The 14,771-nt window shown below is 37.0% G+C and overlaps 1 long non-coding RNA gene across 2 annotated transcripts in view; it reads right to left on the reverse strand.

Moving 5' to 3' along the window:
- The window catches only part of LOC129143307 (uncharacterized), a 425,562-nt gene that overhangs the window by 313,524 nt on the left and 97,267 nt on the right, over positions 1 to 14,771 (reverse strand). The window lies entirely within an intron of this gene.

The raw sequence follows: 14,771 nt of genomic DNA on the forward strand, positions 1-14,771 counted from the left end.
ACACTCTTGCCTACACCTTATAATCAGTCCCCTTTGTAAATAATTTCTCCTCAAATTATCCAACTATGAGGGCACCAGCTTTCCTGCTGTGACCTTGACTGATTCAATTCTAGATGTTCATTGTCCACATAGATTCCCAGATATCTTTTATTCTGTCTGGTACCTGGTTGTCAGACCTCAAGATTTACAACATCCCTTGTGTTTGTCTACCTCCCGCTGCAGGCCTTGTCACTCCCCTGCTGCTTTGTCCATGCCAACTTTGGCTCAGAAATATCTGTTGGGTTGTCAAGGCTCTATCTGCCTGGACCTGTGTTACTCTCTCCCTCTCTGAATCCAAGGTTGTAAAATACAGTGAGCTCCCTGTCTCTAGGGAAGATCCATTCTGCACACTTCCCACCCCTGCCCTGTCTACCTTATGCAACCCATACTAGGTGACAGGTTTCACTGGTGGGAGATGGGGAGAGGAATGAGGTGCATAAAATACTGGGAGAGGCAATATATATGTCCTAACATATAGAAGTTGTTAATTTAGGTATTTAAACATCACCACCTTGTAACAAATCCATGAAACCCAACATTTACATAGCCACTAGAACCATACAGCTTGTGGGTTCTGAGAATAAGAACTTAAACAGTTCTTTTGCCAAATGCCAGGCTTTTCATTCATATAGCAAATTATACTTTGAAAAGCACATTGCATATAAAAACTTACTGGATCCTCAGACAACCCAAAGAGGGCTATAAAGTGTACTTCATTCTATAGCTCAGAAACTGAGGTTTAGAGAGGTTAAATGGCCTGCCAAAAACTCACAGGCAGCTTTCCAGTAAATTATTTACTGTGAGTTATTACAATTGTAATCCTAATACTTGAAGTCAGACTGCCTCCCACCCTATATTACGGCTCTCATGAGATGACTGCAAGTGCTCTGTAGCTGCACGATATTATTGTCATATGAGAATATTCATGAGAATATGTGTATAAACTTCTTCAAAGTCAAGCAATGCATCTGTGGGCTTAGGCCACCAGGTTGTGGCTGCCTCCAGGCTGTTTCCAGACTCCCCACTTCCCGCCCTCCCTCCACTCCATCTGCTGCTTTTCCACCCCTTTCACACTCCCTGTCAATTTCCTGAATCACAGGTCCATTCAGAAGACTGTACAAAGAAGGAAAGAGGTAAGGAAGGGACCCTGGAGCAGCAAGTGAACCGCACCGAAATACTATGAGGTACATAAAGGAGAGGACGCTACTGGGGGCATTGAATTCCCACAATGGAGCCAGGCTGAAGAAAATGAAGAGATAGCAAAAACAAAAGGAATTTCAATTTAATTATGAGTCTAAGCACAGAAACTTGAGCCTGTGGACTGCAGTAGGGTGGGTGGGCTAGGTGGAAATAAGAAACCCTGGGTTATGGGCTCAGATCTATGGCTTGCTTATAAGGAACCTTGAGGAAATTAATTACTGGGCCTAGGTTTTCTTACCACTGAATGACTAGGTTATATTTGCAGTTTCTTCTAACTCTAATATGTGGTAAGATGTCTACCTGACACTGTAATTTTGTGTCTTTCATTGAAGCATAAAATTGCATCATATGGTTCAGCTGCCATTTGAACTTCAATGTCAAGTTTTGATGCTCTTGGGGAGTAGGTTTTTAAAAAATAGTAAGAATTTTAGCTGTAAAAGTATTATTTTGAAGTTAATCTTACTCCAATTTCAATATAAGAGGAAAAATATGACTTGACTTATTTCATTGTGATCACAGCAAATATTTCACTCATTTCCTTATTCATTTAGCCAACATTGAAGGAACACTCACTGTGGGCCGAGTCCTTACTGTACTTATCCTTAGGCAATCTGAGTCTTTTTAGTTGGGGGACAGAAACAATACAGAGTGGATAAGGCTGTGGGTCATTTTAGAATATAGGTAAACCCAGGATGGCATGGCAGGTATAAAAGAGCAAAAAGGGCAACTAGCCCGACTTTCCCATGAAGAATGAATAGGAGCCCATCCGAGACAAATGGAGTAATATGTACTGTGTTCCAGCAAGGAGTGGATATAGTCAAGGAATCATAGGGAAGTAGGAACAGTCTATCAAAAGGGCTGGATATTTTGATGACTAAATCATGAAAGTCTCTCATACACTGCCTGTAATTGACCTTATACAATTCCTTTGCTATTTGTTACCCTTGTGAGGTTTCCAAATGATGTGAATCTTATGGCAGTGCCTAGTATTTGTTACATCCTGACTTGTTCTTAGAAGCAAACATGCCTAAAGTCACAGAAAATCAGATACGAAAAGGACCTAATAAATCAACTATTCCAACCCATTCACTCAGAGAGATAAACAAATTGCTACTAGACTTCACAGCAGCAGGACCAAATCTAGTTACCGAATATCTGGGCACCTATTTCAATGATTTTGTATTTTTTCTACTGAACCTCCCTGCACTTCCTGCCAGCCTTTATGTAGAAATTCCAGGGAAGGAAGTCAAATATTCTCTGTCATTCTGTGAATCAGCTACCAATCATTTAGGAAGTATGCCAGACCATAGAATCGATCATGGCTATATTTCAGTTGTGCTACCATACACAGAATTGTGTGTCATATAATTGATATTTTGGTCAATGATGGACAGCATGTGCAATGGTGATCCCATAGGATAACAACGGAGCTGAAAAAATCCCGTTGCCCAGTGACATCATAGCACAATGCATTGCTCATGTGTTTGTGGTGATGCTGGTGTAAACAATCACACTGTGTTGCAAGTCGTGTAAAAGTATAGCACATACAATAACATATAGTACATAATACTTGATAATAAATGTCTATGTCACTGGCTTATATATTTACTATGCTAGCTTTTTAATCATTATTTTAGAGTGTACTTCTCATTCTTCTTATAAAAAATGTTAACTGTAAAATAGTCTCAGGTAGGTCCCTCAGGTGATATTCTAGAAGAAGTCATTGTTATCATAGGAGATGACTGCTCCACGCATGTTTCTGCCCCTGAAGATCTTCCAGTGAGACAAGTTGTGGAGGTAAAAAAACATTGATACTGATGTTCCTGACCCTATGTAGGCCTAGGCTAATGTGTGTGTTTGTGACTTAGTTTTTAACAAAAGAGTTTTAAAAGTCAAAAAAATAAAAATTTTAAAAATAGAAAAAACTTATAGAATAAAGATATAAAGAAAGACAATATTTTGTACAACTGTAATAATAGGCTCATATTTTAAGCTAAGTGTTATTACAAAAGAGTTAAAAGGTTAAAAAAATTAAAACTTTGTAAAGTAGAAAAGTTACATTAAGCTAAAGTTAATTTAGTATTGAAGAAAGAAAATTGTTTTTATAAATTTAGTGTAGCCTAAGTGTGCAATGTTTATAAAGTCTACAGCAGTGTACAGTAATGTCTTCAGACTTCACATTAACTCACCGACACCCAGAGCAACTTCTAGTCCTGCAAGTTCCATTCACAGTAAGTGCCCTGTACAGGCGTATCATTTTTATACTGTATTTTTTTATACTGTATTTTATACTATATTTTTACTGTGCTTTTTCTGTGTTTAGCGATGTTAGATACACAAATACTTACCATTGTGTTACAGTTGTCTACAGTACTCAGTATAGTCACATGCTGTACAGGTTTATAGCCTAAAAGAAATAGGCTATACCATATAGCCTGGGTGTGTAGTAGGCTATACCATCTAGGTTTGTATAAGTTCACTCTTATGTTTGCACAATGATAAAATCACCTAATGATGCACATCTCAGACTGTATCTCCATCATTACGTGGCTGTATTTATATGTTCAATATTTTGAATTTTTTTTATTTAAAACAGTCTTAGCTGAAAAGACTTATAAATGCAGACAGTGAATGAATATTGCAAAAATTCCATCAGAGCTGACTAAAAAAGTGAAGTGGCAGATGACACTGAACTCAGATTCCCTGATCATTTGGCAAACATTTAATGAGCACCTAATATGTGCCAGGCACTGTTCTAAGAAGTGAAAAAATGGAGCAACTGTAATAAGGCAGTGTCCTGGGCCACATGGTGCTTATCTACCGAGTGAGATAAAGCATAAGCAATGAAATGCACATTTTGATGAAGTCAAACAGTAACAACCGTATGACAAAGATTCAAAATACAGAAAGCGAAGAATGTTCTTTAAATTCTAAAGGAACAAAAAGTGCAATAAGAGGAAACTGTATTGACTCTTACTTCCAGAAAAGACACTTGAATACATTGAAGCCTTTTGCATTCACCTTCCTCTGTCACAAAGTCATTCTTAGAAACATAGTGGGAAGAGATAGGAGGCACTCTCAAATTTCTTCTGGAGTGTCAAAAACCACCCTCCTATTTCTTATCAGTTTGGTTTTGAGAGATATCAAGCCTCATCACTTTCTCCTCTAAATACAAGGGAGATCTTGTGTTTTTATATTATTTGGGCAATGGTTCTTCTTTGCAATACCTGTACTGCAGTTTCTTCAGGAACACAAAACAGAAGAAAACAGTCTACCTGTTTTGTGGGTTATATGTGAAGTGTAGGGGCCTCTTCTTTAACCATTTGATCCTGGTGACACATGGCTAGGGCATTTTCCATACCTGTAGGGGATCCTGAAGCTTTTAGGTGCATTGGTAGCCTGAGGTCCATGACTGCACATGGGCTCCCTTCCTTTCCCAAAACACCTAGGTTACAAAATGTTGCATTAAATTTCAGAAAGTTCATTGAAGACCATCAATAATAATCTTCCTGAAGACCCCTTCAAAACACAATCGTGTTTCTCTGCATTATGGAGAATGAGTTCTAACTGGCTTAGGCAGGGAGAATTGCAATCCAATAATGCACATGTTCAGAGGCCTCTTGGCAAAAGGGCTTTGGGCCACCAGTCTGCACTGTTCAGGGAGGAAAATTCACAGGGATGACTAGTAGTACTATTAACTGCTGTTATTAAAAACAAAAGAAGATACCAATTTTCTTAATTTTAAAAAGGAGCTTTAAATATATATGTAAAAATGGTTGCTCCTGAAATTCATAGAATAAATACAATGGAATCCTTTAAATATTAATTCTCAACTCTACCCATATATTAGGATTAGAAAACTCTACAAATGAAATTAAGAAACTAAGTAAATAAAGAGATATTCTATGTCTACGGATGGAAAGACTCAATATTGTTAATATGTCAGTTTTTCCTGACTTGATCTATAGAATCAATGTAATCCTAATCAAAATTCTAGCAAGTTATTTTGTGGATAAACACAAACTAATTCTGAAGTTTATATGGAGAGGCAAAAGACCCAGAATAGCCAACACAATGTTAATGGTAAAGAACAATGTTGAAGGCCTGACATTAACCAATTTCAAGAATTACTGTAAAGTTACAGTAAACAAGACAGCATGGTATTGGCAAGAGAATAGACAAAACAGGGTAGAAAGCCCAGAAATAGATCCATGTGAATATAGTCAATGGAAATTTGAAAAAGGAACGAAGACATTTAAAGAGAAAAGATAGTCTTTTTCAATAAATGGTACTGGGGCAGCTGGACTTCCACATGCAAGAAAAAAAATGAATTTAGACACAAATCTTACATCCCATACAAAAATTAACTCAAAATGGATCATTGACTTAAATGTAAAATGCAAAACTATAAAACCCTTACAAGATAACAAAGGAGAAAAAATAGATAACCTAGAATTTGGCAATAACTTTTTATATATAACAACAAAGGCACAATCTAGGAAAGAAATAACTGGATTTTATTAAAACTAAAAATTTATGCTCTGGAGAAAGGAGATGGAGTAATATGGCCTGACCAAATATAAACTTCTACTGATCATTACCCCTGACAGGAACACCAAATTTAACAACTATCTACACAAAAAATCACCTTCATAAGAAGCAAAAATTAGGTGAGTAATCACAGTACCTGGCTTTAACTTTCTATCACTGAAAGAGGCACTGAAGAGGGTAGGAAAGACAGCCTTGGATCACCAATGCAACTCCTCTCCCACGCCCTGGCATAGAGAGAATATGTGTGTTGTGGGGAGAGAGACTGCAGTGACTGTGGGACTTTTCCTTGGACCTTAGTGCTGCCCCGTCACAACAGAAAGCAAAACTGGGCTGAACTCAGATGATATCTATGGAGGAAGGGTTTAGTCAAGTGCTAGCCAGAGAGGAATCGCCCATGGAACTTGAGTTTCATCAAGCTTAGCCACCACAGGCTAAAGTGCTCTGGGGTCCTAAATAAACTTGAAAGGCAGTCTAGGCCACAAGGACCGTAACTCCTAGGCAAATCCTAACACTGTGCTGGGCTCAGAGCCAGTGTACTTGTTGGGCATGTGACCTAGTGAGACACCAGCCATGGCAGCCAAGGGAGTGCTCTTGCCACACCTCCCCAAACCCCAGGCAGTGCAGTTTGCAGCCAGAAAAGTGACTCATTTCTTCTATTTGATGAAAGGAGAGGGAAGAGTAAAGAGGATTTTGTCTTGCAACTTGGATGCCAGCTCAGTCACAGTAGGATAGGGCAGCAGGGAGAGTCATGAGGCCATTACAATACACCCTACCTCCTGGAAAATGTTTCTGTATACACCCTGAGCCAGAAGGGAACCTGCTGCCTTGAAGGGAAGCATCCAGTCATAGCAGGATTTATTCCCTGCTGACTAAGGAGCACTTGGCCCCTGAATAATCAGCAGTGATACCCAGGTAGTAAGTCATGGTCCTTGAGCAAGATTTTGAGACATGCTGACTTCAAGTGTGAAACAGCACATTTCAAGCCGTGGTGGCTGTGGTGATAGACTCTTTCTGCTTGAAAAAAGTAGAAGAAAGAGTAAAGGGAACTTTGCCTTGAACCTTAGGTACCAGGTCAGCCACAGTGGGAGAGAACATAGGGTAGGCTCTTAGAGTCTCTGATCCCAGGCCTAGGCTCTTGGATGGCATTTATAGATCTGCTCTAGGCCAGAGGGAAAGCTCACTGCCCTGAAGGGTGAGTCCTAGGCTTCGCAGCATTCACCATAAGCTGACTGAAGAGCCCTTGGGCCTTAAGGGAACATAAATGGTAGCCTGGCAGTACTCCCCATGAACCTGAGGTTGTGGTGGCCATGGGGTGAGGTTTCTCTACCTGTGGAAAGGGGAGGAAAGAGTGGGAAGAACTGAGTCTTACGGTTTCAGTGCCAGCTCAACTGCAGTACAACAGAACACCAGGTAGGCTTCTAAGATTTTTGACTCCAGTCTCTGGTTTCTGGATGGCACCTCTGAATGTACCTGGGGCCTGGAGGAGCTCATCTCCCTGAAGGGAGAAACACAGGCATGGCTGGCTTCACCACTTGCTGATTATAGAGCCCTAGGACCTTGAGCAAACATAGGCAGTAGCCAGGTAAGGGTTACAGTAGACCTTGAGCGAGACCCGGTGCTGTGTTGGCTTAAAGTCTAACCCAGCACTGTCCCACTGGTGGTGGCCACAGGGTTGCTTGTGTCACTCCACCCACAACTCCAAGCACAGAGAGACACTGCATTTGTTTGGAGAAAGTAAACGGAGAGAACAAAAGTTTCTGGTAATCCAGAGAATTCTTCCAGATCTTATCCAACACCACCAAGGTGGTACCTCTATGTGTCAGAAAGAACCACAGCATTACTGGGCTTGGGATGCCTCCTAATGCAGATAAAGTTTAGATCACAACACCCAAACCCCTTCAAATACTTGGAAAGCCTTCCCAAGAAGAATGAGTACAAACAAGGCTAGACCACAAAGACTACAATAAATATTATACCTAAGTCTTTAATGCCAGACACCAATAAACATCTATAAGCATCAAGAGCATTCAGGAAAACATTACCTCACCAAACAAACTAAATAAGGCACCAGGGACCAGTCCTGGAAAACAAAAGATATATGATCTTTCAGACAGAGAATTCGAAACAGCTGTTTTAAGGAAACTGAAAGAATTCGAGATAACACAGAGAGGAATTCAGAATTCTATCAGATAAATTTAACAAAACTATTGAAATAATTTAAAAGATCAGACAGAAATTCTGGAGCTGAAAAATGCCAATGGAATACTGAAGAATGCATCAGAGTCTTTTAATAGCATAATTGATCAAGCAGAAGGTAGAATTAGTAAGTCTGAAAACAGGCTATTTGAAAATACACCGTCAGAGGAGACAAAAGAAAAAAGAAAACAAAAACAATGAAGTATGCCTACAGAATCTGGAAAATAGCCTCCAAAAAGCAAATCTGAGTTATTGGCCTAAAGAGGAGATAGAGCAGGAGGAGTACAAAGTTTATTCAAGGGATAATAACAGAGAACTTCTCAAATATAGAGAAAGATATCAATATTCAAGTACAAGAAGTGTATGGAAAACTAAGCAGACTTAACTCAAAGAAGACTACCTCAAGGCATTTAATAATGAAACTCCCAAAGGTCAAGGATAAAGAAAGAATCTTAAAAGTAGCAAGAGAAAAGAAACAAATGACGTACAATGCAACTTTAAGATGTCTGGCAGCAGACTTTTCAGTAAAAACCTTATAGGCCAGGGGAGAGTGACATGACATATTTAAAGTGCTGCAAGGAAAAAAAAAAACAAAAAACTTTTAACCTAGAATAGTATATCTGGAAAAAATATCCTTCAAATCTGAAAGAGAGATAAAGACTTCCAGACAAGCAAAAGGTGAGGGATTTAATTAACACCAGACCTATTCTACAAGAAATGCTAAAGGAAGTTCTTTAGTCAGAAAGGAAAGGATGTTAATGAAATCACCAGAAGGTCCAAACTCACTGATAGTAATAAGTATAGAGAAAACACAGGATATTATAATATGTAATTGTTGTATATAGAACTACTCTTATCTCAAGTAGAAAGACTATAAGATGAAGCAATCAAAAATAATAACTACAACAACTTTTCATGACATAGCAAAATGAGATATAAATAGAAACAACAAAATTTAAAACCAGGGGGATTAAGTTAAAGTTAAGAGTTTTTATTTTTCTTTTTGCTTATTTGTTTATTTGTTTATAAAATCAGTGCTAAGTAGTTATCAGATTTAAATAATGGGTTATAAGATAGTATTTGCAAACCTCATGGTAATCTTAAACCAAAAAGCATACAACAGATTATGTAAAAAATAAAAAGCAAGGAATAAAGGAATAAAAACATACCACCAGAGAAAATCACCTTCACTAAAAGAAAGACAGGAATGAAAGAAAGAAGGAAGAGAAGTCCACAAAACAACCAAAAAACAAATAACAAAATAGCAGAAGTAAATCCTTATCAAAAATAACATTGAATGCAAATGGACTAAACTCTTCAACCAAAATACATAGAGTGCCTGAATGAATTTTTTTAAAAAGACTCAATAATCTATTGCTACAAGAAACACATTTCACCTATAAAGACACAGACAGACTGAAAACAAAAGGATGGAAAAAGATGTTCCATGCCAATGGAAAACAAAAAGGAGCTGCAGTAGCTATATTTACATCAGACAAAGTACAGTTCAGCACAAAAACTGTAAGAAAAGACGATGAAGGTCTTTATATAATAACAAAGGGTTCAATTTAGCAAGAGGACATAACAATTGTAAATATAAATGCATCCAACATTGGAGCACCCAAATATATAAAGCAAACATTATCAGAGCTAAAGAGAGAGATGGACGCCAACACAATTACAGCTGGCGTAATCACTCTCATAAATAAATCTTCTCATCAGCACATAAATCACTCTCAAGGATAGACCATACGTTAGGTCACAAAATGAGTCTTAGAAAATTCAAACAAATTGAAATAATATCAAGCTTCTTCTCTGACCCCAATGAAAGAAAACTAGAAATCAATAACAAGAGGAATTTTGGAAACTCTACAAACACGTGGAAATTAAACAATATGCTCCTCAATGATCAGTGGGTCAATGAAGAAATTAAGAAGAAAATTGAAAAATGTCTTGAAATAAGTGATGCTGGAAATATAACATTCCAAAACTTATGAGATACAGCAAAAGCAAGTACTAAGAGGGAAATTTATAGCTATAAGTTCCTACCTCAAAAAAGAAGAAAAACTTCAAATAAACAATCTAACAATGCATTTTAAAGAGCTAGAAAAGCAAGAGCAAACCAAACCCAAAATTAGTAGAAAAAAATAATAATAGAGAAGAAATAAATGAAATTGAAATAAAAATGCAAAAGACCAATTAAACAAAAAGTTTGTTTTTTGAAAAGAGAAACAAATTGACAACCCTTTAGCCAGACTAAGAAAAAACAGAGAAGATCCACATAAATAAAATCAGAAATGAAAAGAAAAACATTACAACTGATACAGCAGAAATTAAAAGGATCATCAGTGTCTACTATGAGCAACTATATGCCAATAAATCGGCAAATCTAGAAGAAATGGACAAATTCCTAGACATCAAGATTGAACCAGGAAGAAGTCCAAAACATCAAAAGACCAATAACAAGTAATGAGATAGAAGCCATAATAAAAAGTCTCCCAGTAAAGAAAAGCCTGGGAACTGATCGCTTTATTGCTGAATTCTACCAAACATTTAAAGAACTAATTCCAATCCTACTCAAACTATTCCAAAGCATCGAGGAGGGAATACTTCCAACTCATTCTACAAGGCCAGTATTACCCTGATACCAAAATTAGCTAAAGATGCATCAAAAAAAGAAAACTACAGGCCAATATATCTGATGAATATTGATGTAAAAATCCTGAGTGAAATTCTAGCAAACTGAATTTAACAATATATTAAAAAGATTATTCATCATGAACAAGTGGGGTTTATACCTGGGATGCAAAGATAGTTCAGCATACGCAAATCAATCAATGTGATACATCATAACAACAAAATGAAGGATGAAAACCATAAGATCATTCCAACTGATGCTAAAAAAGTACTTGATAAAATTCAACATCCTTAATTTTAAAAAACTCAAAAAACTGAATATAGAAGAAACATACCTCAACATAATAAAAGCCATGTACAACAGACCCATAGCTAGTATCGTACTGAATAGGAAAAGACTGAAAGTCTTTCCCCTAAGATCTGAAACATGACATGGACGGTCACTTTCACAACTGTTTTTCAACATAGTACTAGAAGTCCTAGCTAGAGTAATCAGACAAAAGAAAGAAATAAAGGGCGTCCAAATTGGAAAGAAAGAAGTCAAATTATCCTTGTTTGCAAATAATATGATCTTATATTTGAAAAAACCTAAAGACTCCACCAAAAAACTATTAGAAATGATAAACAAGATCAGTCAAGTTGCAGGATAAAAAATCAGTATCATTTCTATATGCCAACTGCAAACAATCTGAAAAAGAAATTAAAAAGCAATCCCATTCACAAAAGTCACAAATAAAATTAAGTACCTAGGAATTAACTTAAACAAATAAGTGAAAAGCCTCTACAATTACAACTATAAATCACTGATGCAAGAAATTTAAGAGGACACAAAAAATGGAAAGACATTACATATTCATGGATTATAAGAATCAGTATTGTTAAAATGTCCATACTACCCAAAGCAATCTATAGATTAAATGCAATCCCCTATCAAAATACTCATGACAGTCTTCACAGAAATAGCAAAAAAAAACCCCAAAACTTATATGGAACCACAAAAGATCCAGAATCGCCAAAGCTATCCTGAACAAAAAGAACAAAACTGGAGAAATTATATTACCTGACTTCAAATTATACTACAGAGCTATAGTAAACAAAATAGTATGGCACTGGCATAAAAACAGACTCATAGACCAATGGAACAGAATAGGGAACCCAGAAAAAAGTCCATACATTTACAGGAACTCATTTTCAGCAAATGAGGACATACATTGGAAAAGTACGGTCTTTTCCATAAACGGTCCTGAAAAAAATGGATATCTATAGGCAGAAGAAGAAAACCAGACCCCTATCTCTCACTATGTACAAAAATCAAGCCAAAATAGATTAAAGACTTAAATCTAAAACCTCAAACTATAAAACTACTACAAGAAAACATTGAGGAAACTCTCCAGGACATTGGAGTGGGCAAAGATTTCTTGAGTAATACCCCACAAGCACAGGCAACCAAAGCAAAAAGGACAAATGGGATCACAGCAAGCCAAAAGGCTTCTACATAGCAAAGGAAACAATCAACAAGGTGAAGGGGCAACCCACAGAATGTGAGAAAATATTTTCAAACTACCCATCTGATAAGAGATTAATAACCAGATGATATAAGGAGTTGAAACAACTCTATAGAAAAAAAATCTTGTAATCTGATTTTAAAAATAGGCAGAATATCTGAATAGACATTTCTCAAAAGAAGATATACAAATGGCAGATATAAAAACATGCTCAACATCATTGATCATCAGAGAAATGCAAATCAAAACAGAGACATTATCTTACTTACTGTACACTTTCTGTACATTGGGGAAAGTACAGAAAGAGACTGTATTTCCCCAGTGATGTTTATCCAAAAGTCAGGCAATAACAAATGCTGGCAAAGATGTAGAGAAAAGGGAAACCTCCTACTCTGTTGGTGGGAATGTAAACTAGTAAAGCCACTATAGAGAACAGTTGGAGGTTACTCAAAAAAAAAAAAAAAGGAAAAACAGAGCTACCATATGATCCATCAATCCTATTGCTAGGTACTCAAAATAAAGGAAATGAGTATATAAAAGTGATATCTGCATTTCCATGTTTATTGCAGCACTTCACAACCACCAAGATTTGGAAGCAACCTAACTGTCCATCAACCAGTGAATGGATAAAGAAAATGTGGTACATATACACAGTGGATGATTATATACACATTTCAGCCATTAAAAAAATGAGATCCTGTCATTTGCAACAACATGGATGGAACTGAAGGTCATTATGTCAAGTGAAATAAGCCAGACACAGAAAGACAAACTTCACATGTTCTCACTCATTTTGGAAGCTAAATTTAAAACAACTGGACTAGTGGAGATAGAGAGTAGAATAATGGTTATCAGGGGCTGGGAAGGGTAGTGGGGGTGGGGGCTAGCATAAATGGTTAATGGGTATAATAAATAGAGCGAATGAATAAGATCTAGTATTTGGTAGCACAAATACAAGAATATAGCACAAGGGTGACTACAGTCAATAATAGTCAAATATAGTCAAATAGTCAAATATAGCACAAAGGTGACTATAGTCAATAATAATTTAATTGTACATTTTAAAATAACTAAAAGAGTATAATTGGTTTGTTTGTAATACAAAGGATAAATGCTCGATATGATGGATACCTCATTTACCCTGATGTGATTATTACACATTGCATGCCTGTATCAAAATATCTCATGTACCCCATCAATATGTATACCTACTGTGCACTCACAAAAAATAAAAACTTAAAAAACTTCTCTGTGATAAACATTGTCAATAGAATAAAAAGAGAAGCCTAAAACCAAAAGGAAGTATTTGCAAATAACATATCTGATGAAAGACTCTTATCCAAAACATGCAAAGAACACATAAAACTCAACAATAATAAATAACCTGATTTAAAAATGAGCCATAGACCCTAAAAGACACATCATAAATGAAGATATACAAGGAGCAAATAAGCAATGTCATAATCAGGGCAATGTAAATTAAAACATAAATAAGATACCACTACACACTTATTAGAATGGCCAAAATCCAGAACACTGAACACCACCAGATGCTGGAGAGGATGTAGAGCCATGGGAACTCTCATTCACTGTCGGTGGCAATGCAAAATAATACAGCCACTTTGGAAGACAGTTTGGCAGTTTCGTTCAAAGCTATATAAACTCTTACCATATAATCCAGCAATTGTGTTGGAGGCCAAAAGATTGAGGGTCATGATCAACTCAGTATATCACTGGAGGCTATATGAGTAAACAGCAAACAGTTCTTATAAATGCAGAATGTTGGCAAACTGACAAACTGCGTCTGCCGCCCAGAAGAAATGCGGAAGGCAGTCACGACCCAGGCACAAGTGTTGCTTGTGATTAGGCACATCTGAAGCCTGTTAGCAATAAATGAACCTGTGATCAATTAAGCAGCTGACCAATCATCACCTCCTCCCCGCTCTTTCTCCCCAGTAAATACGAAAGGCTGTCGAAGCTCAGGGGCTGCCTTTGCTCACCAGAAGCAGGTAGCTCTCTTCTTCTTCTCCTGACCCCTTCTTTTAAAACAGTTTCTTTTGTCTTAAGTTTTCATTTCTATGTTCGTCCCTTCATTTAGTCTCATAATAATGGTCTCAAGTAGTACCAGTAGTGACAGTCTCAAGTAGTAACTGTGGCAGTCAGCCACACAATTGCACTCCTTGGTATCTATTCAAAGGAGCTGAAAACTTACTTCCACACAAAAACCTGTACATGGATGTTTATTGCAGCTTTATTCATAATTGCCAAAACTTGGAAGCAACTAAGACGTCCTTCAGTAGGTGAATGGATAAATGATGGTATGTCCAGGCACAATGAATTGTTATTTAATGTCAAAAAGAAATAAGTTATCAGGCCATAAAAAGACAGGGAGGAAATACAAATGCATATTACTAAATGAAAGAGGCCAATCTGAAAAGGCTACATACTGTATGTTCCCAATGATATGACATTCTGGAAAAGGCAAAACTATGAAGATAGTAAAAAGATCAGTGGTCTCCAGGAGTTAGGGGATTAGTATAGTGTCATACTATAGTATCATAATCTGCATGGTGAGTATGTGTAATTAAAAATTTGTCCAAGCTCATAGGATGTGCAGCATCAAGAGTAAACCCTAATTTAAAC

The sequence above is a fragment of the Pan troglodytes genome, chromosome 13 (genome assembly GCF_028858775.2).
Source record: "Pan troglodytes isolate AG18354 chromosome 13, NHGRI_mPanTro3-v2.0_pri, whole genome shotgun sequence".
Lineage (NCBI taxonomy): Eukaryota > Metazoa > Chordata > Mammalia > Primates > Hominidae > Pan > Pan troglodytes.